We start from the raw sequence: 25,957 nt of genomic DNA, 5'->3' as shown, positions 1-25,957 counted from the left end.
TTATAACGCAGCCCTGAAAACAACCATGCGTTTCCTCATTCGGGTTAATTTGTTGTAATTTTACGTGACTTTAACTTGAAACGATGTTTGGAATCTGAAACGTTGCTGTCGCACACAGGGTGTGTCTTATTGTTTGCCAATTTTAATAAATATTAAAAAGTGAAATCCTTTTAAAAATTTTCACCAAAAACAAACTATATTTTATTGCATACTCTGAAAAAAAACCTTTTAAAAATAGTATATTACTAGATTGAATTTCGTAGACTTTATTGGAAAAGTGATATTTTGTTCTAAGCAATAGTTCACTTCTTGTCTTTGATTTTTAATATTTTAAAATATATAGGAATAGCTCTACGGATAACATTGATACGAATTCTAATAATTAAAAATGAATACCACAAAACGTAGTCAGACTTTTAGTTTTGTAACGGTGTTACAATATGGAAGCAATTTCAGCCTTAACTCTCGGGATCAAGTAAATGAGAGGAACTCAATTAACTGGGGAGAACTTTGGGGTTAAAACTTTTTAAGCGCACCAGCGCACCTAGCGGTCGGTGGTGGAACTGACCATTTCTGAACGATCGTGAAACAGTACACATCGGCTCTGATCTGACCAAAAGTCGAAGAACCGATGTACGATAATTTCATTTTTCATTTTTTCGAAGAGATATACTTGTGTAAGTGCAGGGGCATGATCGGGTTAAGATATTGGACGATAGATAGCTTTGACCCAAGTCTCTGACTTCCTTTCTCAAGTTGATCGGTGAATAAGGCAGTCATATCTGTAGTGCAGCGCACAAGGTTCAAAGAACCCATCAACACGTTGTTTGAGATTAGATGCGGTCAGATTATAACAAAGTTAAGTTATAAGTTTTTGGTACGTCAAGTTAGGCCCGGTGCGGGAGTTTTAAAGTTTTCTCCGTAAGTTCGTGAAACCAAGAAAGAAAAAAACTTTTATAAATATGAAAATCCTCTGAATTCTTGCAGTGAGCAAAAGGAAAACTTAGTGCTTACGCTACATATCAAAGCACCGTTAGAAAAATATATTCCGGGTTCAGGTAAAGAAAGAATGTTCTGATAAACTTAATTTGGAGATAATTTTGGATAATAATGTTTTTTTCACTTGAAGAACAAATCCTTCAAGTGAAGGTGTCTGTTCGGGGTAGGTGAACGGGGCCGCGCACGTCTGCGCCGTCTCATCAAGAGAGTCCCTTGGACCAAAAACACCTACGGGCCAAGGAGGTTAATCCGCAGCCTCCCGGTTTACCGAGCCGGTTGTCAATTGCCGGACGTGAACCATTTTCGGAACCCAACAAGTCTCGCGCGAGCCACAGGCTAAGTTCGATTCAGCCGCCCATCAATTCGGCTAAGTCCTGTTTCAGCCGCCCATACATCAAGCTAAGTCCCAGCTGAGCCGCCGTCAAGTGCACCAACGTAGCCGAGACACCCAGCGTGCCATCGAACGCAACTATCAACAGCAGCCGCCGTGGGAGCATCACTTCAGTGCAGCAGAAAAAAAAACAAGTAGGTCAGAACAACTAACATCTTTCTGAATCGATTCTACCCGATGGGAAGCATATATTTAGGCACCAGTAAGAGCCGTTTTTGGACGTAACCGCCGAATACTAACTACGACGTCTGGCGATCCTTGGCCGCCGTGAGACGCGAGTTAGGGGTTTGAGTTTGGGTTTTGATTCGAAGGTAACTTTTAAGCCCCATTGGTTCTTTGGTTTCGGGTTGGGTGAACAGAAAAACATTTAGATGTGTCGTGGAGCGATCGGTGGATTAATTTCCTAAATTTCAGTGACCCGCCTTGAGGAGTCCTGCCGGGCACAACACCACACGCTTCTCCACATGCAACTGTGTTCTCACATTTGCTTGGCGCTAAGTGGAGTAGTTAACTGAAATTAACCCCCTATTCGTAGCCTGTTACATTTGGCGCCCAACTCAAGGGAATATTGAACAAATTGAGAACTGTTACTTTTATACATATTGGTTAAGTTTTCATAATTTTGATATTTTCATTAGCCTTATTTGATTTTTCTTTTTATTCGTATGAGTTTTTCTTTTTTTACATTAGTTGAGTTGATCGGAATAAGTTTGAATTATGATGCTATCGTATTGAGGGAAATATAAGTGAGTTGAAACGAAATATATGCTCCAATTAATTTTTTTTAATGGTTTTTTTTTCTTTTTTTTTTTATTCATAGTTTAGTATTTTTTTTCTTTTTCTTTTATTTTAGTATTAGGAATCTTAGTTTGAATTGAATTAAAGTCGATTGAAAAGTGAACGTTGAGTGGAATTTAGATTGGTGGTTTAAAAAAAATACTTTTAAGGTTTGTTTGTTTAAGAAAAGTTGTGAACACTTCAACATACATAAACGTGAAACTTGGTTTAATTTACAAAAATGGCTTTTGCAACAAATCAAGTTGGTCTTGGGTCGTATATAAACCCAGATGACCTCCTCCCAGACGAGATTGAATATGAGTTGAAACTACGATGTTTAGATGCATCTCATCTTCCAATGGAGATGCAAAGAAAAGTTTTGAGAGAGGCCCAACTAGAAGAAATAGTAAATCCAAAACTCTTAAAGTCAAAAAAATCGATTACACAAGAATTGACGGTAATTCAGATAAAATTAACAACGATCAGACAGGAATTTGAAATTTATGGAGCGAATACGAAATTACTGTCAAGATTATTTCATGTCAAGTTACGAGTGTTACGTTCAAGTGCAGTGAATGATTATGAAGTGGAAGAAAGACAAGAGTTGCTGGAAGAGATCCAAACCATAGCGGGGATGATGAATATGTCACAGGAGGAACGAATTCACAGAGGATTGTCCAGAAGAGCAGCGTCGACTGATGCAGGCAGGGTGAGTTTCCGGGATCATGCGTTCGATTTCCCACCACCTCCAAGCGTTCCCCGGTCATCCGAAATAGGACAGGCAGCAGGGGTACGCTACACAGGAACTATACCGAAAACGACGCGACAAAGACAACAAGATCTCCAAAGAAACCTTTCAGAACAGCATAAATGGGAGGAAGGTCAGCAGAGTGCGAACCCAACAAAATCCACTTCACAACGACGAGATGCAGAGTTGGAAAGTAATCAGGTAGAGAGAGAGAAGGACCGTGAGGCAAGACCAGAAAGAAGAGAGCAAAATGAAAAAGGGTTAGAAATAGGGGCAGAAAAAAGCCTTAAAGAGGATGCGGGATTAGGAAGTCCAGCAACACCATTAATTGGAGATGAAACAATTCTTAGAGCAGAAGTTAGCAGAATGGTGGAAAACGTCTTAGCAACACAGATGGAAGGATTGGTCATGAAAATTATACAAAATGTACATGCTTACCAAGAACGGACGGAAAAAAAACCGACACGAAAATCTAATAACCAGGCGAAAAGTCTGGAAGAACCAGCAGGCGTAATAGAGAGACCCAATTCAGTAGCGAGTCAAGTTCATGAATATGAGGAAAATCCCGACCCCTGGAAACAGCTTAATGAGAAATTCGACCAAAGTGTCCAAGGAAGACAATCTTGGTGGGAACGAAATAGTCGAGTTGATGAAAATCTCAGTCAAATCGAGCGGAATCGACCGCAACAACAAAAAATAGGAAATTCGGGGACCAAACACACATCGGATCAAAACAGCAGACAATGGCAGAATACATACCAACAATCTGGGCTTTTAAATGAGGCCTACAGTCAACAATTTAAATACCCTAACTTAGAATTGAAAGCTGAACAAATAACGGTTAAGAATCGACAAATGGATAACATACGATTCCCGGAGGAGCAGATAAGAAACTACAATTCGAGAGACCAACATGGATTCACAATCTCCTGGAATGTTAGGGAAAACCAACATCAATTTGCTGATCATGGATATGACGCTGTAGACTCGACCAGAAGGCCCTGGACACCAGAGGTAAGAAGTGCGGGAAGAATACCAATCAACAAATGGCAAATAAGATTCAGTGGGGACCCCAGGGGAATGACAGTGGAAGAGTTTATTAAGCGGGTGGAGGTTTTAGCTAGGAATAACCAAATTTCGGATCAGGAACTCCTCAATAATGCGAATTTCTTGTTCAAGACGGAATCAAATGCTGAAACTTGGTACTTTACATTCAGTGAAAAATTTACGTCTTGGCACTCTTTAAAACATCATTTGAGAGTGCGATTCGAAGTTCCAAATAAGGATAAAGTAATCGACAGGCAGATAAGGGAAAGGAAACAAATGCCTAATGAAACTTTTGTAGCATTTTTAGGAGAAATTGAAAGACTTAACCAGCAGATGTCCCGACCCATTGATCCCAAAATAAAGCTGGAAATTCTTCTAGAAAACATGCGAGACTGGTATCGGCCACATCTGGCATTTATTAACCTGGAAAACCTAGAAATAGAAACCCTAAGCAGATTGTGCTATGACCTAGATAAATCAGTCTATAGATCATATGCAATAAGAAATCGCGGATTTGGAGTTAATAATATTGACGAAGAATACTATGGAGAGGAACAATTTGGAAACTACGTAGCCGAGGAGGAAATAAATGCAATATGCCGAGAAAATCAAGGGCGATCACCGAGAACAGAAGGTGTAAGGAATCGGTCGGAAGATAACCAAAGTACAAGATTCTGTTGGAACTGCCGTCGTTTTGATCACTTTTGGAGACAATGTACTCAAAGTAAACGAATTTTCTGTCACGTTTGCGGAAGAAGAGATGTTGTCGCCTCAACTTGTCCAGAAAAACATAGGCCGTTGGAACAAAAAAACGCACCATTGGAAGGGAACTAGGGAGAAACCTTTCCAAAATTGAAAATCGATCTCCCGAACTAAAGTTTTACAGTAAGTTTAGTGAAATATTAGAAATAAACGTTCAAGAAAACAAGTGTCCTTATATTAAAGTGAAAGTGCTAGATTCTATAGTTGAGGGGCTCTTAGATTCAGGAGCAGCAGCCAGCATTTTAAGTGATACTAAATTGTTGGAAAAACATAATTTCATAACGCGACCAACGAAGTTGAAAATAAGGACAGCAGACGGAACCGCACATAATTGTATAAAGTCGATTTGCATACCATATACATTTAGGGGAGTAACTAAAGTGATTCCAACGCTATATGTTCCGAAAATAGCAAAGAAACTTATTTTGGGAAACGATTTTTGGAATGCATTTAACATTTCACCAGCGGTTCATGAAAATGGAAATTGGCAGCGATTGGAGGTAAACCAAGAGGAGTCTTGGTCAGCAAATAATATCGAAACACATATGGAAAATAATAGCACACAAATAAATTTGATTTTGGAACCGGATAATAATGTGGATCTAAATTTAAAGATAGAGGAGGATAATAGCTTAGAATTACCGGCGGTGGAAACTCCAAAATCAGTAGATGTAGAGAAAATTGAAACGGAACATGCACTAACATTAGAGGAACACAAAGAACTCCAACAAGTTGTGAAACAGTTAAAAGGATCGGGAAAATTAGGGAGAACGCATCTGATGGAACACAGGATAGAGATAATAGAAGGAGAAAAACCGAAGAAACCACCACGATATCGCTTATCACCAGCGATACAAAAAGAAATGGAAAAGGAAATCGAAAGAATGAAAGAATTAGACGTTATAGAGGAATCTACTTCAGATTGGTGCAATCCTTTGCTTCCAGTAAAAAAATCATCAGGCGAATGGAGGTTGTGCTTAGATTGCCGGAAAATCAATGAAGTGACCAAAAAAGAGGCATATCCATTCCCGGATATGCAAGTTATTCTTGGACGAATAGAAAAAGCGACTTATTTTTCTATTATAGATCTATCAAAGGCATACTGGCAGATACCTTTGGCGCTAGAAAGCAGGGATTTTACGTCGTTTAGAGCAGGAAAACATCTCTACAGGTTTAAAGTCATGCCATTTGGACTCTCTGGAGCCCCTATCAGTCAGACAAAACTAATGAATCAAGCATTAGGATATGACCTAGAACCCCAGGTGTTTGTTTATTTGGATGACATTGTTGTAACATCTGAGACTTTCGATGAACATCTAAAGCTGCTGAGAATAATTGCCGAGCGGTTGAATAGAGCAAAATTGTCAATTAGTGTGGAAAAATCTAGGTTTTGCCAGAAAAAGGTAGCATATTTAGGATATGTTTTATCAGACCAAGGAGTGTCAATTGATAGTTCGAAATTAGAACCGATACTAAACTACCCTTCACCAACGACCCTGAAAGAAGTCAGAAGATTGATGGGAATGGTAGGTTTTTACAAACATTTCATCGCGAATTACAGTACAGTTCTAGCTCCCATTACAGATCTGCTAAAACAGTCTAAAACCAAATTACTGTGGACTGAAGAAGCTGAAAAGGCATTCAATGAAATAAAAAGTATACTCACGTCGCCGCCCATTTTAGCAAATCCAAATTTCGATCTTCCTTTCATTATCGAGTCGGATGCATCAACAGTAGCAGCAGGGGCAGTATTGGTTCAAGTCCAAGAGGGAACCCGACGACCAATCGCCTATTTCTCCAAAAAGTTTTCTTCGACTCAACAGAAATATTCAGCCACTGAAAGGGAATGCTTGGCTGTAATATTGGCCATCGAAAAATTTCGCCATTACGTTGAAGGCACCAATTTTACGGTAGTCACGGATGCACAGTCATTGAAATGGCTAAATCAAGTCAGCATTGAAGGAAATTCCGCCAGATTGGTTCGCTGGGCCTTGAAACTACAGCAACACAACATAAACCTGGAATACCGGAAAGGAAAATTCAATGTGATTGCGGATGCGTTATCAAGAGGTGTGAATGAGGTCAATATACTTACAGCGGATTTAGATCATGAAAACTTGAAGAAAGTGGTTATCCAAAATCCTCTGAAGTATAAAGACTTCAAGGTTGTACGGGGAAACGTTTTCAAATATGTGACATCTAACGATCCGACGGACGCGTACTTTGTCTGGAAACTTGTGCCACCCAGATCAGATCGGTTACAAATTATGGAAGACGAGCACAGCAACTCACATTTTGGATACACTAAAACACTCAAAAAGATCCAGGAACGATACTACTGGCCAGGAATGTCCGTTGAAATAAAAAGATTCTGTAAAGGTTGCGACACGTGCAAAACGTCCAAGCATCCGACTGCACCACGTGTCCCACCAATTGGTCGACAGAAAGTAGCGAGCATGCCTTGGCAAGTTATTATGCATGCAGGAAAAATCCAAACTATGAGCGCTAATCATAGCAGCTTTGCCTACTAGCGACACGTCGCATACGTCGCGACGTTGAAAATAATAACGATGCACCGCAAGTTTCCTTGGAGACCTGGAGCATGCGATTGGTGTCCTAAGGAAAATGTACTGTAAATAACATAAACAATGTTCGAGTACTACATCGAAATCGCCTACTGGACTGAAAAAAGAAAAACAAACCTGCGAATGACAGAAATCTCGCTAGTAAAAAAGCGTCGCTAGTCCTACTGTCGCTATTCGGTTTGGTGCTTTACACATAATATATCAATCGATTTTATGGGCCCATTTCCTAGATCGAAAAATGGAAACACGGTGTTGATGGTGATCACAGACCACTTTTCAAAGTTTGTGATTATTCAACCACTTCGTGAAGCAAAAACAACTACTGTGGTAACGTTTGTCGAATCTATGATTTTTCTTCTATTTGGAGTCCCAGAAATTTTAATATCGGATAACGGACCACAATTCCGATCAGCATTATTTGCATCATTATTAAAAAAATATCGAGTCAATCATTGGAAAAATGCTAGTTATCACCCCGCCAATAACCCAACAGAAAGGGTGAATAAAGTTATTGTGGCGGCAATTCGTTCGTATCTCAAAAACGGAGATCAAAGATATTGGGATGAAAACTTACAAAAAATAGCAATGGCAATAAGGACAGCTGTCCACGAATCAACGGAATTCACGCCGTATTTTATAAATTATGGCAGAAACTACATAAGCTCGGGAGAAGAATATTCTAGGATAAGAGAAACAACTGGAGAACTGAAATATAATCCGACAGAATTGAATGGAGAGATGCACCATATATTTGAAAAAGTGAAAAATAATCTTAAAAAGGCATACGAAAGATATGGTAAATATTACAATCTTCGTTCGAAAGCAAAGGTACCGGAATTTCAAATCGGAGAAATTATTTTGAAGAAAAATTATTTACTGTCAAATAAAACAAAGGGCTTTAACGCAAAACTAGCAGATGCTTACTCGTTGGCAAAAATCGTTTCCAAATTAGGGTCAAATTGTTATGAGCTGGAAGACCTGAAGGGAAATAGATTGGGAGTTTTCCGATCAGCTGATCTTAAAAGCAGGTGAAATTATTTTTTTAAGCCAAGTATCTTAAAAGTAATAAAATCTGGCAAACATGGAGATAAGACGGAAAAAACTTAGGAAAATTTTTCTCATGCCTATTCACTAACATCAAATGATCCGGAGTAATAATCTGTTTATTGAGAAGGTCAAGTACTTAGAAAAAGGAAGGTAGTGCGAGTCTGTGAGAGGCCACAGATGATGACCAGAGATAGTGAAAAGAGAAAAATTTGTCCAAGAATTGGAAGTCGGTCTTTAAACAAAATTTCGAAATGGATAAACACAAAAGTGTTGCAAAGCAAAAAAAAAACATAAAACAAATGAAATGGATTTGTTTAAAAAAAAAAATCAAAAAATCGAGAAGGAAAAAAAATACAATTAAATGGAAAGTTGTGAATATTAGATAATTCGAAGAAATAGGATCACGTTTTTTGAATATCATATTTTTCCTCCTAGTTTAAGGAGAGTTCAACAATAAGTAGTTAAAAAAAACATAATTTTAACAAAATCACAAAGTAGAATAAATATGATTTCTCGCCCACCAAATCCACTATGTTCAATACGAAAGAATGATCGACCAAACAAAATTATGATGTAAACTAAATACGTTAATTAACAAAATTCACAAAACAAAATTTAAACAGAAAAGAGAATTAGGATTAGGTAATTCAACCAAGAGTTGGTGTTTCTTGAACAAATAAAATTAGGTAGGGAAGCGAGACGAACAAAAGTGTCAGCCATCTTGAAATATTGAACCACATGTTCATCAAAATTAAACTTACATGTTTAGGAAAACAAACATGTAGGTTTCTAGATAAAAACCTCACAGAATGGATCTATTTCAACGTCACTCAAAATTTATGTAAAGATTTACTACAAAATTACTGAAAAATAAAACGGTGCATAAAAAAAAACCGGACCAAAAGAAACAACGGTTACATTCGAAGAAGATCGCGGCAATACTGCTCTGGTGATGCAATTGATAAGATCCAAAAAGCTTGTGGAGAGTTCAGTTAGAGTAACTGGAAGACCCGTTCAAGATACAGGGTGGGTATTGAATACCACTTCCAGGTTAGATAGGTAGAATTCTGATTATTGGAGATTAATTTATGGATGAGACATCATTGGAAACCATTGTATACCATACGGATGTGTAGAAACCTTCAGTAGCATGCGAACCTCCGGTTAATTTACTGCATACGCTGGAGAAACGCCGGCTGAAAGAATAACGGTCTTTATCAAATCGGAACAGTACAGAGATACATTAAGCAAAATCGGTGCTTAGCTGGTGAGGCCTATTGGTGAAAACGATGAAAAAGAAATGACGTGCTGGATCATATACGATGCTAGAGCACAAAGAAGCATGGATGTATTTTTTTATTATTTTACAACAAAAAAACTGCTTAAAGGAGTACGTGGTAAACAGTGATAGTGGACATGGAGTTGAGAATTCTACTTAGCCAAAAACCAAAAGAATAAAAAAAAAGCAAGAATAGTTCTTGAGTGTTTCGCCGAAGTGGTATAAGATAGTAGCCCAAGGGTGATAACGGGGACATAAGGTTGAAAGGAAGTTGAGTAGTTACGATGGAAAAATGCTACAGTGATTGAGCTCTGTAGAAAGAGAAATTTTAAAGAAGATAGCGGATAGAGAATCGGAGATAGAAGATCGTGCTCCTTAAGACCAACTCATACGAAAGAACATAGAAAAAACAAGTAAGTAATAAAAAAATCGATTATGATGAATTTTATAGAATATTATTTTAGTAATCGGTTGAGTTCGTGGGAATAAAATTTTGTTCATATGAACTAAAAAAATATTTTAAAAATTGAAATATTTTTTTATAAATGGGTTGGGGGTAATGTAACGGTGTTACAATATGGAAGCAATTTCAGCCTTAACTCTCGGGATCAAGTAAATGAGAGGAACTCAATTAACTGGGGAGAACTTTGGGGTTAAAACTTTTTAAGCGCACCAGCGCACCTAGCGGTCGGTGGTGGAACTGACCATTTCTGAACGATCGTGAAACAGTACACATCGGCTCTGATCTGACCAAAAGTCGAAGAACCGATGTACGATAATTTCATTTTTCATTTTTTCGAAGAGATATACTTGTGTAAGTGCAGGGGCATGATCGGGTTAAGATATTGGACGATAGATAGCTTTGACCCAAGTCTCTGACTTCCTTTCTCAAGTTGATCGGTGAATAAGGCAGTCATATCTGTAGTGCAGCGCACAAGGTTCAAAGAACCCATCAACACGTTGTTTGAGATTAGATGCGGTCAGATTATAACAAAGTTAAGTTATAAGTTTTTGGTACGTCAAGTTGGGCCCGGTGCGGGAGTTTTAAAGTTTTCTCCGTAAGTTCGTGAAACCAAGAAAGAAAAAAACTTTTATAAATATGAAAATCCTCTGAATTCTTGCAGTGAGCAAAAGGAAAACTTAGTGCTTACGCTACATATCAAAGCACCGTTAGAAAAATATATTCCGGGTTCAGGTAAAGAAAGAATGTTCTGATAAACTTAATTTGGAGATAATTTTGGATAATAATGTTTTTTTCACTTGAAGAACAAATCCTTCAAGTGAAGGTGTCTGTTCGGGGTAGGTGAACGGGGCCGCGCACGTCTGCGCCGTCTCATCAAGAGAGTCCCTTGGACCAAAAACACCTACGGGCCAAGGAGGTTAATCCGCAGCCTCCCGGTTTACCGAGCCGGTTGTCAATTGCCGGACGTGAACCATTTTCGGAACCCAACAAGTCTCGCGCGAGCCACAGGCTAAGTTCGATTCAGCCGCCCATCAATTCGGCTAAGTCCTGTTTCAGCCGCCCATACATCAAGCTAAGTCCCAGCTGAGCCGCCGTCAAGTGCACCAACGTAGCCGAGACACCCAGCGTGCCATCGAACGCAACTATCAACAGCAGCCGCCGTGGGAGCATCACTTCAGTGCAGCAGAAAAAAAAACAAGTAGGTCAGAACAACTAACATCTTTCTGAATCGATTCTACCCGATGGGAAGCATATATTTAGGCACCAGTAAGAGCCGTTTTTGGACGTAACCGCCGAATACTAACTACGACGTCTGGCGATCCTTGGCCGCCGTGAGACGCGAGTTAGGGGTTTGAGTTTGGGTTTTGATTCGAAGGTAACTTTTAAGCCCCATTGGTTCTTTGGTTTCGGGTTGGGTGAACAGAAAAACATTTAGATGTGTCGTGGAGCGATCGGTGGATTAATTTCCTAAATTTCAGTGACCCGCCTTGAGGAGTCCTGCCGGGCACAACACCACACGCTTCTCCACATGCAACTGTGTTCTCACATTTGCTTGGCGCTAAGTGGAGTAGTTAACTGAAATTAACCCCCTATTCGTAGCCTGTTACAGTTTAAATGAATATTGCACAAAAAGGTCAACGATATTCTCAATTTATTGTTACAATAGTTTCAGCTCAATGAAGCTTTTTATCTCTTTATTATTCGATTTAAGTATAAACTTGTGAATTCTAAAAAAATCCGGTTCTTGGATTTATATACATGTGAATCGTTTTGAATTGTTTAATATTTATACAAACAAATTACAAGCTTCATTAACCCTTCCTCACATTCCATCATTTTGCAAAGGACATTTCAATGTACAACGAACAAATAACAAGAATTAAAAATCAAAAAACATTCTAGATAAACTTAGTGCTGCCAATTTTGAAAAGTAATGAAAAATTGTTTTCAAAATCATCCATCCAAAAAGTATTAAAGAAACTAAAAGAAAATTCAGATACACCCTGTAGCAGGATCGTTTCACTAACAAACACCGAACGGCCGACCGGTAAGGAGCAAGTTCGATTTGATGCGCCAAAAAAAATGCCGTTTTAAATCTGGAACTCGGAGATTTCAGTTATGTAAACCATGAAAATCTTTCTAATCATTGTCATGCTTTGTAACAAGGCTGATGGCTAGAAGTTGATAAAACAATGATTCAAAAACTAAAAGGGAATAATGAGCTGGAACGGCTTCATTGTTATGGTCATGTAATTTCACAATGTCATTTTTTTCGTTTCGGGAATTTACATTACGTCATAAGTCATGTAAATTTAGTAGAAATAACGTGTTCCATTTATTTGCAGATTATAACATGTAATAATTTAATACTGTGTAGATGTTTCAAACATTTTGCCGGAAATCTCCACACAAATTTCAAGTCCTTTGCGCCAGCTCGTGCTTCTGCAAAATGACCTGAAACCTTCAGAAAGTCATTTTTACACCTAAAGGCACCAATCTAGGACCTAGGGTGTGCCGCAACGAATATAAAGATTTTTTTGTCATGGGCCAGTCTACTATCCACAAATATCTTGATTAGAAAAATGTAAAGATAGATATTGAAATTCTTTTTATACATTTACTTATCATCGAAATCAGAATAAATATTTCCTTCGTGACAATCGAGAAGTATCATTAAGATTTCAGATAAAGAATCTGGAATACAGAAATAAATCTATAGAATTTAAAAAAAATAAATTCCATGGAGATACAGACAGTTCATTAGTGAAACTCAAAACTTAAAATGGGATTTATTCAGACCCACAATAGAAAATCTCAAATTAAAATCGTAACATCCAATTACAAATGAAACTTAAATACAAAATTGAGAATCAAAGCTACATTCAGGTTAAAGAAGAAATTACCCAATTTATATTTCAAATCCAAATGTTTATTTCATTTTAATATGTTAAAATCACAAAAAAATGGTTTTCATGTATAGTGGTGAACTTTTAAAATGGATTTAACTTTAAAAAAATTATTCATTAATTTTATAAGAAAATAAAATGAAATTTTTGTCAAAGTACTTCTAAAAGAAGCAAAAGTAACCTCAGAAAACATAAATTCAGAATAGAAATTAAATGTTCTAGACACAGAATCACAGCTTTGGAAGAAGATGGTAATGAAAATAAAGAAACATTCTTGTTAGAATAATCGCTTAATTAAATTTGCAATTCAACTATGAGAGCGTTTTTATGATGATAACAATTTGAGCATGGTCATTTGAAAAATTATTTGCTGAATTCCGTGCATTTCCTTTAGAAGAGGATAATTCGAAAAAAAGGTTCATTATTCAACGTTCACGGTTCAGTTTGTTATTCAAATTGGAACAACTTCACCTTACCTTTTTTCAAATTTTGACAAATCTAAGGGAAAATTAATCTATCCCTGGAAAAGCCGTTACATTTTTTTAAATGAGGAGAAAATACTTCCTTAAATATCAGAACACAATGGTTTAATTGCTGACAACTGCTGAAATATTTTCTTTATTCAGTACATAAGAGAAAGTGATGTATTAATGTTGGGTATGAATTTCAGATTCCCCGGATTCATTTGGACATTCCCGTTTTTTTCAAAGTAAAGGAAACATATAAAGCAAACTAAGGTCTGAATTATGCTCAATTTTGTGCTTTTTTAACCGAATTTGAACGCTGACGACGTGTTTCGATAAAAAAAAATTAAACATGGTTTTATTCACTTTTTTCTAATTAATTTTTTTTTTCTTCAAATAATCATTGAATTCTGCTTAGATTTGGCCGGATTTAATGTTGAAAAGCTCGGGATTAAATGGCGAAATATAACCAGTAATTATAAAAATTTATGCTAATTTTTTCAATTTGGCAATGCTAACTCTAGGGGACCCCTTAACTTGGAGTGAAACTAGTCGAAATATTATTTCAAGGGAGCCCTCACCTGTTATATTGAAAATTTTATCTTAAATTTAAAGTTTTCTAAACAAAACTTAAAGCTTTATGATAAAAGATATATTTTGATTATAAGAAGTGTATTCGTAAAAATGACAACAATTACAATTTGTTTTGTGAATAATTTTTTGATGCATGGATGTAAACTTTTGAAATTTTCAGCGAAGTTACCCAGTAATGTAACGTTTACATATGCAAATTTTTGTGAAGTTCTATCAATTGGTTTTGAGATAGCGTCGAATGAACAAAGTTTTCGACTTATATTTTGGGCAACACACATTTATAATGCATACTATGAAAAACTTTTTTCAATCAAGGCTATTTTTGATTAGGTTTCCTGATTCCTGAAGCTTGACCTTGAAAATAGCTCAAAATTTTGAATTTGTTCGAAGTTATAACAAATTTAGCCGATTGTTCTCCTTCGACACAAAACAACATTTTTGACTTTTTATCACTCCACCACACCGTGTTTGCGTAATGGCAAGATTCCAAATCCAACTTAAACAATCTTTTAACTTCATGGAACCTATTGAAGTGCTTTGCAGAGAAAACGGTCGCATTTGGAGGCAGTCTTCTTTATATTTTTAGCCATTCATCGTGTCAATCGTAATGAAAGACTGAGTGATTTTCAGTTTCCACAGATCGTTAGCCTCCTCAAGTACTAGACCTTAAATTTTCCAATTTCTTCTCCTTGTTTAGCTCCGAGAAATACAGGCGCGACTTGTCAACTATAAAATTCTGTTTGGAACCTGCCAGGTGCCCGCTAAAAAGTTCGTTTTGCTGTCCATGGCGATATTTTTCAAAATATCTAACTACAAGCGGTCTCAACATTTTGCGCACGATTTGACCACCATATTTTGTTTATTTTACCGGTGAGCAGCTTTGCTACCTTTCATGTTTACCTTCCTTTTGTAATTTTCCTGCCCAAGATTTTTTTTAATAAAATTCAATATTGGACGCTATCTCAAAAACCACTTGACATATGGTCTCCAACATCGAAACCCGGATCAGAAATGCCCGATTTGAATTTGCGAGTCTCCGCAACATCAACGAATATCCAAATCTTTAACTCAAACATCAAATCCGTATTGCTGTACGGGTGCGAAATTTGGTGTACATATGCGGTAACGCCGGGGAAACTGAAAGTATTTGTAAACCGCTGCCTGCGTAAAATCATTCGCGCCTTTTGGCCTTGCAATTGGATCTCAAATAAGGAACTTAAGGGTGTCCACGATGAAATTGTCACACATTTGAAATTGCTCTAACTTTTTAACCATTGGGTAGAATTAAATAAAAATTTGGGTGGATTTAGTTCATAGCGCATTGCGTTTGCATTCTGCAAGTTTTAAAGTCCTGTAAACAAAACTCGCGGAAATGAAGTCGAAAGATCAGCAGGTTGGGCTTCGAATGTTCAAAGTAAAAAAAGCCCCTAACCAAGACGAGAAGCAGAATAAGTCCGCTTAAACCCGTGCCAGGTTTCCGTGTTTCGTCAACATGCTGACGAAATTTGAATGTTGCATCTGGACGACGAAACGTATATGAAGGCAGACTTCAAACAGATCCCCGACAATCTTTTTTTCACGGCAAAGGACGAAAGTCAACAGAATTAGCAAAAAAATGTTAAACCTAGTTCCCATTAGTTTATTACTTATTACTTTGATTATGAAAAAATCATTAATTTCATTACAAATTTTATGCTGTTATGAAATATTTATTTAAAATTTTTTTTTGTTTTTCTTGACCTTCTAAATGTTCAATTCTACACTTGAAAAGGTTTTGATTACCCAAGTTACAAAATTAACATTTTTCTGAGGTGCATAGAATTTAAGAGCTATTTTTTTTATTTTGATGCCTTGAATCTAGATCACAATTAATAGTTATTTTTCGATATATAAAACAAATTTTTTTAAATTATTTAATAATATAGGTTGACATTATTTAAAAAATGTCTGCACTTTTCTGACAGAACTATACAAGAAATTTGACTTTTGCAAAAAAAGAAAAGAAGTTTTCTTTTTGTTTTTTTTTACCTATTTTGTAAAATGCTAGAACACCAACAATTTTGTATATTTTTAAAACAAAATCCAAATAAATTTTTAGTCTTCACCTAGTTTGTTATATGTAAAGTTGTTTAATGTCAGAAATACTTGTAATCATGTTTATTTAATTCCTAAAATTTGTGGATTTTAACTTTTTTTAATCAATTTTTCTTCTGAAGTTTAGCAAAACATTACTTTAAGATTGAATGGAGAAAAATAAACAAACTCAAAATCAGTTTTTGTCTTTCATGTTGTTTTGTTGGTTTATCAGTTATCAACGATTGATTTCATTCAGATCTGATAAATTTTCAAACTAATAAATACATATCACCAAAACTATATTTGAAAAAACAAAATTTCATCAAAGCTTCGAGTTCAGCAAAAATTTCTAAATCATAATCATCAAAACATAGACACATAAAATGCTTTAAAATTTTACAATTATGATTCAAAAATGGTATGACGTTTTAATTGAAAAAACATTCTTCTTAAAACTAATCTTTCAAATCTACATTATGTGATTTATTTTCAAACATATTTTCCCAATTGAAAACTCCAATTTTAAAATTTTTAAAATTTTTTGAATAAGTTTGTCTTTGTTTTTCATTTCTGAATTATTGTGTTCTTAAACATAATTTCCTAAGAATCCATTTGAACTAAATTTTAAAAAAGAAAAACATTGTTTGTAACAGCTGTCCCTGACGTATTATTGAAATATACGGCGGCTACATATTCAGATCTTAAATTTTCCTTTCATGTCTATTATTTTAATTTTCCTTGATTTCAATTTTGAACTTATATCTTAAAATTTTTAAAAGTAATTCGAAGTTGCACCTCGAGAGTTAAGTATTAAAGCACAATATCAACTAAATTAGTATTTGTATTGTGTTTCAGTGATTAAAACAAGTATGTACTTAGGATTCCATATTTGTGTTTTTATCAGTTTCTTAGTGATTCCAGAAATCCATCCAACCAAATCTTTGTCATATAAGTTTTATAAGTTTACAATGCTGAACCGAACATGTTTCATTATAAATATATAAAGACAATATTGTAAACTGCAATGACATAGCTTTTTATTCTCATAACTGGAAGAATCGAATATAAAAATTAACAATGTAGAGATTTGAGCACTGGTGCTTTTAAAACTAAATTTAATATATTCATCGTTTTGTCAAATTAAATTAAATTAGCTATTGGGTTTGTGTTTTAAATGAATTCTTTCAAATTCAAAATGGATGTTTTTTCTTGATCGAGAATTTAAATTTCAAATCGTGATTGAATGATTTTATCTTTAAAATTCTTGTTTTATTTCTCACATGATCTTAATTTTTTTAATAGAATTTGGATTTAATTTCTTTTTAAATCTGGTTTTATTTAAATGTTATCTATTTCTGTACAGATGTTCATGCCAGTACAGTAAAAGTCTTTGTCATGGTCACAAGGAAGAAAAAAGTTTAAGAAATTTATTTTCTAATATATTGTGATTTCTAGGTAAATTTGAGTTTTGAAAACCACCCACCCCCCTTCCCCCATGAACTGGTCCTTCGCACGGGCCTGTCGAAAAATATTAATCGTTGCCATTAATAGTACAAAATTGAATTGTTTTGGGTTATTTTTTCTTTTGAAGAAGGGCTCAAATGGTTGATTGATTTGAAAATTTTAAGCTTTACAAATGGAGCACAATTTTTATAACACCATCAATTTAGTTCACTAGTTTATTCAGGATTTATAATCAGATCGCGTGTTGGTTTCCTCTATTAAACCTATTAACCAAACTGAGTAATTGAATTTTTTTTCAACTGCCGTCAATCAATTTCATGCTTATGTCACATTTAAAGTCAAAAACTCTTTCTTCAAATCTTGAATGTCATACTGGTTTAATTTCCCGTCCAAGAACTGCATTGTTCTAAATTCCAGTCACTTATAACGGTTTCAGTAGGACCATTGATCTGTGGCAAATCAATTAAAATTCTTCAACTATTCCCAACTCAAAATCGAACAAATCATGTTTCCTCTGCGTAGCTGTCACACGTTAGTGCTGCATGTTTTTTGAAAAATTTCCTCAATTTTATATGCCTCTAATCAACCTTCAGCCAACCGTGCAAGGAGCGTCCACATTCAAAGTAACGCTGAGCTAAATCACGGTGTTGTTTGTTTTTGTTTAGCTACTTCAAATTACATTATTCAAACTGTTTTCAAGGAAGTTTTCTAAGGAAGCTCCCTTAAAGTTCCGTAGTTCACACACAACAGTTCCACCTTAGCTTGAGTTCCCCAAAATCGTTAATTGATCAGAAGGCGTGAAGCCAATGGGAAGTCAGAACCTCGCACCGGTCACGTTTAATTAGCTCCACCAATTGGGGTCCCCCGTTTTTTCTTCCATCTCTGAGCTTCTTGGCTGCAGCTGAGTTAAACCGGTAACGATCTTCCCCCAAAGGTTTTTTTTTTGTAACTCGATAGACTCAGAAAAACAATACTATTTTAGTTGGGTCTAGCAAGGTGTTTCTAAGGGTCTCACAAATCACCTGGATGTTCTGTTTTTGGGATGGGAGACAGGGAGAAGCTCGGACAGTCCGATAATAATCGGGTATGAAATTATATCTCATTTGTTTTAACTCCCAAAAGCCTATACATCGTAGGGTTTGTCTGTTTCCCTCTGATTACAGTCCGTGTCCATTAGATGGATCGGAAATAAGGGTTTAGCCTGCTTATTGTGGTCTCCTTCATTGTCGCTTCCTTCCTCTGGCGGCAGTCCGGGTAAAAAGTTTTGGAAAATTGGCGTTCCGCTTCTTCGAGGCGCCAAATGCGTCGTTCTTTCGTTCATGGTTCGCATGAATGGAACTCCATACTTAAAGCCCATTGATTTAAGATTTAAGAGCGCCCGGCATTGTGTGGGATGATTGCTGTCGGACGAGGGCGGTGACTAGACAGAATTAATTCCTTCACCCGGCCGGCGGATCGGTGATTGAGCAGCTCAAAATTTGCCTGGGTCTGCCTCCTTCCGCGATTCTCATCCGATTGAGGTGCAAATTTTTGGGTCGGCTAAATTTCTTTTATCTCCGGTATCCTTGCCGCCTATCGATGTCCTTGCTTAGATTGTTATGAAACAACGAAAAAATGTGGAAAATCATTCCCAGCAATTATGGGCTCTTAAATGTTTTTAACAGTATTTATGAATGAAGCTCACCGCCTCGGTTCACAATTAATGAGCCGCCTGGGAGGGACTGCTAGTAAGTCATTAGAAAGGTTGATGATTCCTACCTGTAAGGTTGATGATTGTTAGCAATGACGTAATATTGCACTGTAATATTAATACTTCAGCTAGCGCTATTGGAAACATTTCTGTAGTAAAATAATACTCTTAAAACAAAATATTTCAATGCATTATTTCACTATGAACGATTAAAAACATACAGTTGCGTTCAAAAAAGAATGAAATCGCTTGAAGCTGTGCACCCACTTCCAACTTTGACAAGTTGCCATTTCTCTTTAGGTTTATATTTTTTCATGAAAATTTTACACAATCTAGTTCAACTATCCAACTAACACTCCACAAAATTTGAAGTCTTTTCAATGACGGAAAACAAAGATACAGCGTTTCTCGTAATAAAGGGAAATTTAGAATTGTTTCACTAAATTTACTGTATCTTTGACAATTTTCATTGAAAAATCTTGAAATTTGGTCCAAAGATGTAAAAATGTTTGATCTAATACTAGGCAGAGTTTCGTCAAATTCCATGAACGTGATCAAAAATGATGCCGGATTGAAAAAGAGGTTCATTATCGCCCAGCAGACGATTTCATTCTTTTTTGGACGGATGTTTGTATGGAAAATATCGTAATCCATGTATTCTTGGTTTTTTCTTTCACAAAACCAAAAGTTATCACTAATAATGTTGTAAATTGCTAAAAACTTCATTCGTACTTTGTTTCGAAAGAGAAAATGTTTCAACAGGGTTCGAATTAAGAAAAACAGAGTTTCAGAAATGACCTGCTAATTATACGGATAAACAAATTTGATCCACAATTAAAGCGAATATTCTATTCGCTCTTTTGTTTCAATATCAGCTTTGTTGGAACAATTTCTATTTCAAAACAAAGCAAGGATGAAGATATCAATTTACAACATTCTTTGTAATAAATATTGGTTTTGTGAAAGAAAAAACCAAGAATACATAGATCATGATGTTTTCCATACAAACATTCGTCCAAAAAAGAACGAAATTGTCTGCAAGGCGATAATGAACCTCATCTTCAATCCGGCACCATTTTTGATCACGTTCATCGATTTTGACGAAACTTGGCCTGGTATTAGATTAAACATTTTTACATCTTTGGACCAAATTTCAAGATTTTTTAATGAAAGTTGTCAAAGATACAGCAAATTTAGTGAAGCAATTCCAAAATTTCCCTTTTTTACGCGAGAAGCTGTATCTTTGTTTCTCGACATTATAAAGACTTCAAATTTTGTGGAGTGTTAAATGGATAGTTGTACTTGATTGTGTGAGATTTTCACGAAAAAAAATAAACCGAGAGAGAAATGGCAGCTTGTCCAATTTCGAAGTGGGTGCGCAGCTTCATGCGATTTCATTCTTTTTTGAACGCAACTGTATAATAAATCTCTAAAGTCTAAAAAAATTTCAACATTCAATATCCTTTGTACGGAGATTATGATGATTGCGAAGAAGGAATATAAAATTCTCAAAATCTGTAAAAAATTGTTACTGAAAATCCGCTCTCTTGCTTCGCATTCATCGTATTCTCCAAACAAAGGATAATGATTTGTGTAGTCTCTATGTAGACTTTTGCAATTTTGTAAGGCCTCTAAGATTTACCCAATAAATCGCTTAAAATCTTGCAATACTCCTTACGGTATTTTCCTCTCAATTATTTAGTTCAGAAAATAAAGAAATGGATACATTTTCCAAGTTCATTGGAGAGATTCTCAGAACTCAGAACATTAGTTTTAGGAAAATTATAACAAATCATTGAATCTTTCCTTCATTAACTTTCATGTTTTTTGCAGGTTATAAATCTCTGTATGCATAAGTTAACATTAGAATTCCAGGAAGTTGCATAACCCCACAATTATTGGAAAGTCAAAAAAGTTTTTTCGAGAGGTTTTTTAGTTTAAAAATGAAAAAATTGTTATTGAGATGACGTTGCAATGTAATTAAACCTAATCATCAATTGTTAACATCAAAATTCAGATTTTTCTTAGAACAAAAGAAATTTACGGAGGGCTTAAAAATCATCTGCCACAGCCCTTCCGACTCATGAGGCTAACACGAAAAAAAAAATAGTTTGCAGCCGTTGAATGTTGATTTGTTTATTTGGAATAGAAAAAAAAACATTTAATTTTTTTCATCAATTCAAATATTTTTCAAATGTTTTGAAATATTCAATTTGTAAATCACATTTCTTTAAATGACCAGTAACATCTTGTTTCATGATTTTATTTTCTTTTCTAAGAATGCTTATTATAATTAGGCCGCTTATTCCTAAAATTTTTCATTTCAACTATAAAATGTAAGTTAAGGTATGTTTGGTTTCCTAATAAAAATTAAAATAAAAATAAAATAAAAATTCAATTTGGAAGATAAGATTCCCGAGTTTCAAAGAAAGAGAACTCTATTCTCTGGATTTTAAAGGTTGAGTCTGTATATGAACGTTTGAATTTTGAAGCGAAATTCATCAAACCGGAGTTAAATTTTTTAGGTATGTAACAATTTTTCAATATTTAACACGTTCGTCTCCACGGCACCCATATTCGGGTGACGGGTGTATTTCCTGGGGAGCCCCGTCACATCAAAAAGCGTGTGACGCTCTCTTACTTGAGTTTACCGCTCAGCTTCGCCACACGTTTCAAATATGGGAGTTCTCCCTCTTTGCTTCCTCTCTGAAAATTTCTTTGGGCCCGGCTAGTAAAACTACCAAAATGAGCGTGGCGACGAACGTGTTAAAAACCCATAGTTTTTCTTTAAATTTTGTCCTTGATTTTAGTTTTATAAGGATACTAGCCGGCCCGGTGTGCTTTATAACACCTTCCAAAAATTAATGAACCAAATTTGATTCCATTTTCTCGATAAGTGTTCAAGTTACGCAAAAAAATAATAGCAGCCCCTCTCCCTTTTCTATTTCTCCACTGGAATATGGGAGGAGTACCAAACCATCATAGAAATATACCTTATATCAAAATACCCTTCCAAGCCAAATTTGGTTCCATTTACTCGATTATTTTTCGAGTTATGAAAGAAAATAATATGGAAGCCCCCTCCCCTCTCCTATCTCTCCACTGGATGAATAAAGGGAAACCAAACCTTAATTGAAACACCCAAATACACTGCCATGCAAATTTCGGTTCAAATTGCATAATCAGTTCTCAAATTATGCATGTTTGAGAGACCCCTTTCCATTGAGGGAGTAATAGCAACCTTTCCCAGCCTTCAATCCCCTCAACTGCCAAGTTTCACGTAAATCGTTTTAGTTGTTTCCGAGTCTATAAGTACAGACAGACAGACAGACATTTATTTATTTTAGATTTGATAAAAGTAGTGATTTTTTAACTACATTAAAAAGCTTATTAAAACGGGTGGCCCAAAATTGCACTTTATTTGGGGGTTTTGTTTGGGCTCACTCATAAAATGATAGCATAGAGTGTAAAAAAAAAATATTTTAAATGGCGGGGACTCAGAAAAAATATGTTTAGAGTTTAGCACTGGTTCGAATTTGGTACAAAGGCCAATTTTGACACTTTTCCAGAGTTTGGAAAATTATCAAAAATGTGTCTCTAATATTGTTTGAATTTTATTTATCATGTGGTTCAAAAAATAAAAATTTTTTCTGCTATATTATGAGTTTTGGTAGTAAAAATACTAACAATCAACTAATAAATATACTTTAGAAGAAAGTTTTTCAATCCGAAACGAAGCCAAAAGATTTAATAAAATAGCAGAATAAATTGTACAGGGTGACAAAAAAGTCCGGTCACACAGAAAAATCTCAATATTTCAAAGAATAAGAAGAATATCAGGATCTTACTTTCATAGCTTTATTCAGCAACTCATCAAGATACTTCACAGACGATAGCTCGGAATTACACCACCTTTCTCTGATAGAACCAGCTTCAGGCGTCTCGGAGAGTCGTCGCAAGCGGCGTGTACGTCCGGTCTCGTATAATCTTTTTCAACCTTGGAGTTCTCACAGACCTTGGTCGTCCAGATCGTGTCTCCAGATCGTGTCTCTTTGGTGCCTCTGGTCTCTAGGAATCGATTTATGGACTTTCCGGTTGATTACGAGCGTATTTAGGTGTTTGAATATGTTGAATATGTGTCCGGGTTTGTACCCTCTCACATATTCAGCGATAACAGCTGCTCTCAACTCTGCCACTCACAACTTAATGTACACAAACTACACAGAAACGAAACTCTGCCACTATGGGCAGCAAAGTTAGCCCTTTCATTTGACATATAGATGGCACCAGATAGATGCAACGTATAGGCTACAGGCGACCTAAAAAAAAAAAGTGTGACAGGACTTTTTTGTCACCCTGTAGGGGAGGCAAAATATTGAACAAATTTTAAAAGTTTTATTTTTCAGCTTATTGAACTTTGATTGAGAAATTCAACAAAATGTTATTTGAAGATCTATTTATATCACTTAAAAATATTTCTTACAAACAAAAATTAATATTAAAGTATGTATTTCAATGAACCGATGGTTAGAGTATAACATAAACTTCATAATGTCATACTTTGAAAGCAAAATTGAATTCTCAATTATCATTAGAAAAAGTTTTCCAAAATGTATGTTGTGGGTTTAGTTGAATCCTAGAATACAAAAAGATGTATTTTTCTTCTGAATGGATCGTTGTTTTTGGTTATTTCGAAATATCTAATATTTGTCCGATAAATAATGTCTATCCAGTAATTATCTGTTGGATGGGAATCAAAATACTGTATCTATCTGAAAACTACAAAATTTCGCCTTGAAGTATGCAATGAAAATAGGATAGTAAACATATTTCTAGAATTCTCTTTGTCTGATACTTACAAAATGTCAAATGGAAATTAATATGTCAAAAAATAGTCAACCGACCTTTTATCTTCAAACTTTGCTAGATTTTTGCTTAGCGTCAGGGCCCCCTGAATTAAAAATCATGTTTCCTTTAGTGAAAGATCAAGTCGCTCTTAACTTATAAATTATCACAATATTATTCGTCTCACTAAAGCGCTTCTAGTTCATCTATGGGTTCAAGTTAGTATCGTTCTTAGTTTTGGAACATATTAACTTGAAATTACACGCTTTCAGAAAATGCAAGAGACGGCTTAATGAACGGCTGAAATTCTCGAAAATCGGTAGAATGTGAAATTTGTGACCTCATGTAGTTTATCAAATCCATTTTGACTGTGGAGTTGTGCGATTAAAACAAAGAATCACAAAATAAAATTGAGACTTAAATTGGTTTCTTGAAGAATATTTCATATCAGCTTAAATTTGTAATCACATTAAAAATTTTGTCTATAATCAAAGCGATAAGTAATAAAGTAATGTATACAAGATTTAAGTTTTTTTTTTTTGATTCTGTTGAATATTGAAAGTAGTAAACACCTGTCACATGGCACCAACTTGTTGATGTGTTAAATTATAATTCGATGACTGAATATTGAAGTTAAAAGGTTGGCTTCAAATTCTGAAATTATTTAGTTACTCTTCTTAAAAAAACTTATTCTTATGACGAGGTTAGTTTTTTAAGTGTCAAGATTTAAGTTTCAATACAAAAGGTTTTTTGAATTGTAAACCAATATTTACAGTTAAAATTTGTTTAAATTTGAGACCGTCATATAGAATCGTATAAAGAAACTCCTCAGGCGTAGAGTTATTTCGTTGGGATCAAGTAATTTTCCATTACTATGATAAATTCATTCAAGAACTGAAAATATTACTTTGAACAAATCTTCATTGTAGTTAAACACCCCAAGTAAACGAACTTTAAATAAATGTATACTATCCCGATTTTTTTTTCTAATCTTTTGTTAATTATTAACTGTTTTTCCATGTTTTGAACAAAGAGTCAGGGTTTTAATACTTTTTTAAATTTAAAAAGAATTTTTGGTACTAAATAAACAAATACATATGTTTATTCTCGTGATAAAAACATACGTTTGTATACAAAAATAAATTTCACCATAATTCTAAAGTAAAACTGCAGTAATTCCACGAAAAATAAACTTTTAGTCTCTTTATCTGCCTGGAAGGTAGTTTTGTTTTTGTCAATTATAATAAAACAAAACTTATTATATCTAATTGAAATTCAGTTTCTTTTCTTATTCTATTTTTTACGCTTCACTTCATTCTTTGTTACATTTCTTGTGGAATCAAATTTTCAAATTACAGATAAACTTTGCTTGCTTCAATATAACATTCAATTAAATTATATCATGGATTTGCACATTGTTTAATTCAAATTGAAATTAATCAAGGAAACTTAATAATTTGAAATGAAACATTTAACTTTTACAAAAATTTATAATAAAATTTTAAAATCTTTGTGAATTCTTATGTTTTATTATGAATTGAAATTCAATTCAAATTGAATTCAAATAATAACGCACAAAAACACAAATTTATTTAAAAAAAAAACATTTTAAATTAAGTTAAACATCTTAAACTAGGTGAAATCGTTCAGATTGATGGCATTCTGGAGTGGAACCATTATCAAAATTGTCTTCGGACTTCGCAGCTAATCCTCGTCTTTACAGCTCGGTATTCTTCGAATTGGTAAGATTTGTCAACTTTCTGTAAACTTTGCAGACTCATCCAGGATTCACCCTAAGCTTGGTGATATTTCACCAAACA

The sequence above is a fragment of the Uranotaenia lowii genome, chromosome 2 (genome assembly GCF_029784155.1).
Source record: "Uranotaenia lowii strain MFRU-FL chromosome 2, ASM2978415v1, whole genome shotgun sequence".
Classification (NCBI taxonomy): domain Eukaryota; kingdom Metazoa; phylum Arthropoda; class Insecta; order Diptera; family Culicidae; genus Uranotaenia; species Uranotaenia lowii.
This window is presented reverse-complemented; position numbering follows the sequence as displayed.